Genomic DNA, 4,347 nt, shown 5'->3' with positions numbered 1-4,347 from the left:
CTGTAAGGGTATACCATGTGTTCAATACAAGTCTGCTTATTGCTTTCAGGGTTCCGCTGCAATGTAAAAGGGTTAATGAAAACTTAGAGATGTTTCTTGTCTGATCATTGTGCAATTGTTTTGAGTGGTGGCACATGCCTTTAATTCCAGCACTCAGAAGGCAGAAGCAGGTGGATCTTTGTGAGTTCAAGACCAGGCTGGTCTGCAGAGCAAGTTCCAGGACGGCTTGGATTGTTATACAGAGAAACCCTGTGTTAAAAATTCTTTCTGTATATATGAGTTTACAAAAAGAATGATTGCATATTGGAACTATACGACAAGTGGATTCAGTAATTGCTAAACTAAAACATTAAAAACTTTATGCTTGTGTGGTGCTCTTTGCTATCACATGGGTTAAGGAGCTGAGTGGAAATCTTGAGTAAACCAGTAAAATTATACCAGGATTCATCATATTTGCTTAGCACAAAAGCACAGACATTTATTCAAGTAAGCAGTTGTTACTCTTTCTCATTTCTTATTAGATTTTCATTCCAAAATACTATAAATTCAAAATTGTTGGATAGTGAAATTAAAATACATTCCCAACTCTAAGTATTTACCCAAAGAAAGCCTTTCCTATTGCAAATTTCAGATTATTCCCTTGTTAATCATTAAAAACAGTGACCACAATATTGCTCACCATTAAAAAGGTCCTACATGTTAAGTAAGCCATTCCTTTAAAGACAATTGTAAATTCTTGCAAATAATTCAATAAGAATATTGTTTTCAAAGTAGCAATGTTTCCACCTATGCAATGGTGCTCTTAATGGGGCCTTGAAAGGATATTTTATGTACATGTCATATAATGAACATCTAACTGCTCTACTTCAGGGATTCAGGCCCAGGAGAATCCTGAAAGTTTGCTATCACTAACTGAAACAGGCACAATTAGAAGGAACTCCCTCATCTCTTATTAAGTACACAATATCTTTCAAATCAGACTGTACTGATATTATGTATAAAAACACCAAAATAGACAGCTGTGTGTGAGTCTTTTTATTTTTATTCTGGTTTGCTTGCTTTTTTTCTTTGCCTATTTGTTTTTTAAAGGAGAGAAAAAAAGTGCTCAGACATGGGCGAATGATGATTTGGGGAAGACCAGGTAAAAGTTTGGAGAAAGAAAACCATAATCAAAATATTTTTTATAAAAAATTCCTTTCAATCACATATTAAAAGATAATATAAAGTCTGCCTATTCATAGAGGTTGTACTTCAAGAGAAAACACAATAAAATATATATTGTTATATTGAGTGTAACAAATTTATCTTTGCTAAAGGATAGCTATTGATTTCACCATTTTTTCCAATTTTTGTGTTGCACAGTCCACATTCCTTAGTATAGAGGTACATACACTAAAAGAAACAAAAAGATTTTAGACTCCTACGTGAAAGAGAAAACTCCACCATTTTCTATTTTTGAAAAAAATTCACAAAGAATGGTACATTGCTAAATTACCATTTTACAAAAGTTTGCAGAATTGCATGAAGGTCTAGGTTAGTCGGTTCTATATTGTGATGACAATTTCTTCAAAACTGTCAGTTTATTTTAGCTTAAACTGAAATATTCCATAAAATGTGGGCATGTTTTATATATAAAACCTCAGATTATGTGTATTTCAAAGGAGAACAGATATAAAATTCAGAAGAAAATGGTATTATATTAAAAATATTTTTACAAAGGAAAGCAGGACAGACATCAAAAGAATTACTCTATAGATCCATTTTAATATGTATATTTTTATGGATGAAGGGAGAAAATGCTGGGAGAGATGACTGGAATTGAGTTACATTTCTAGGGTGAGGTAGAAACCTAGTGCAATGGAAACTTCCAGAAATCTGCATGGACGACCCTAGTCTATACTCTTAGAAATGGGGCATTGTGGTGATAGTTTATTTGTATCTAACAAATAAAGCTTTCTTACAGATCAGAGTGTGAAGCTAGTCACTAGAGGCCAGGCAGTGCTCACATGCAGTTTTAATCACAGGACTTGGGAAGCAGAGACAGATGGATCTCTGTGAGTTCAATGCCTTCCTGGGCTACAAGAAATAGATCGAGTCTAAAAGAGAAACAGAGGCAGGTAGTGTTGGATTGCAGCTTTAATTTCATAACTTGGGTGACACATGCATTTAATCCCAACATAAGGGAGGTGGAGACAGGAAGGGAGATGGCTGGGCATATAAAAATATTAACCCTTTATCTGACTCATGGTTTTTATTATTAAAACGAACTAGAATTCACAATACAAAGCATATAGAGCTTGAACCAACCATCTTCTGTAATAAGGAAAGACCCTGTAGGGATTGTGGAGAAATTGGGACACCAACCCAGTGACAAAATTTACACTTACAATTTATGCTTCCTGCAAGATGTACTGGGTTAAGGGTGGAGCAAAACAAGGAATAACCAAAAAATTACTGTCCCTTCTTGAGACCCATGACACTATAGAGAGCTCACAACTTACATTTTCTGTAGCTCCAGGACTCAAAGACTGGAAAGCCAGAGACCTAGGATAGAATAGGCATGACTAGCAAAATATAAATTATAGATTGGAGCCTAGATCAATTGAGGGCAAATACACAGCCAAACAATAGATGGAGCTCAAGTTTCAGGAATACTGTAGAATAAGGGACAGGATAGTAGGACCCGCAGAGATAAAGGACATCATAAGAAAATGACCCAAAGAATCAACTAACCATAGTTCCTAGGGCTCATAGACATTGAATTGACAATCAGGGCACCTGTATGTGTCTGACCTAGGTTCTCTGCATATATGTTATGGTTGTGTAGATTTGCATTCCTGTCTTACACCTAACAGTGGAAGAGGGGTCTCTCTCTGATATTTTTGCCTGATTTTTGAACAGTTTTATTCCTACTGGGTTGTCTCACCCAGCCTTAATATAACAGGATGTACCTATCCTTATTTTAACATGATATGCCAAGTTTTGTTGCTATCCCTGGGAGCTCTGCCCTTTTCTGAAGAGAAATGGAGGAGGAGTGGATCTAGCAGAGAGGTGAGGAGTGGGAGGAGAGGATGGGGGTGGGGCAACTGCAGAGACAATGTAAAGTATGAGAGAAGAAAAAAAGAAAAGGAGAAAATATTTCATTTATTAGGGTGTAGAAGTTGAGTGTATCCTAAGTACTTTCAAAGATAATAAAAAACCAACACAAAAGTGTACTACAAGGATTGGGCAGATGACTTCATGAATAAAGAACTCACCACACAAGCCTGCTGACTTAGTTTGAATTCCCAGAACCCTCACAAGAAGCAGGTGTTCGTGATGTTCTTCATCTGTTGCAAACAGAGATTCACTTGATGGCAAGTGAAGAAATAATACTGAGACTGGGATAAACAGTGTTACCCAGGGAAGAAAACACCAAGTGGTTACCAAAGACTTAGAAACATAGAAACACATATCATTATAAAGACTGATCTGGTTGTATTTATAATTTTATGAATATATGTGTATGCATGTGCTTATATGTATGCAACAACTATTAATGAAAAAGGCTATGGGTTTGAAAGAAAGCACAGAGGTGCTTATGAACAGCAGGCTTTGAGTGAGGAAATGGAAGAGCAAAATAATGTAACTATATTATAATTTCAAAAAATAAATCATTTTAATAAATCATTAGGTGTGCTTATTTGCTCTGTTATAGCAATGTTACAAACGTGAGATGGAAGTACAGCAGAAAAGTCTCTGGAAGCTGACATGCCAGGCAGCTTTGTATACACAGCAGCAAAATTCATCAGCGTTCTGTCTCCACCAAGGTAGACAGGACAGCAGAAAGTCAGAATCTGATTTCCACACATACCAAAGCATGTATGTGCCTATATTCATATGCCTGAACATATATAAATACTCACATACATGCATAGTATAAACACATCTCTATCTTATATACAGACCATACAGATAAAATATAATAAGAAAGTAGATTAGAATAACACGCTGTGAGAATGTGTTATAAAGGATCAATTACAACTACAAAGACATGGAAAAATATGAACATTTTCAAGAGCTATTTTTTGAAACCAGAATCAGTACATTTGAAATATTTCCTGATTGAATTTGAAATATTTCCTGATAATTTGAAAAATTATCCTGATTGTATTGTAATATGGTGAATACATTTGTTGATACATGATGTCTTCCATAAACACACTGAAATTTTGGAGATAATTTTAAATAATTCCACAATCTGTATTAAACTATAAAGACTTTCACTAACACCTGAAAATTAAACAATAATTCTCTGCTTCCACAATGCTCACACTGATTCCATTTTGGTATCCATCCCACAGCCTA

This window comes from Microtus ochrogaster, linkage group LG9 (genome assembly GCF_000317375.1).
Source record: "Microtus ochrogaster isolate Prairie Vole_2 linkage group LG9, MicOch1.0, whole genome shotgun sequence".
Taxonomy (NCBI): Eukaryota; Metazoa; Chordata; class Mammalia; order Rodentia; family Cricetidae; genus Microtus; species Microtus ochrogaster.
Note: the sequence above shows the minus strand (reverse complement) of the source record.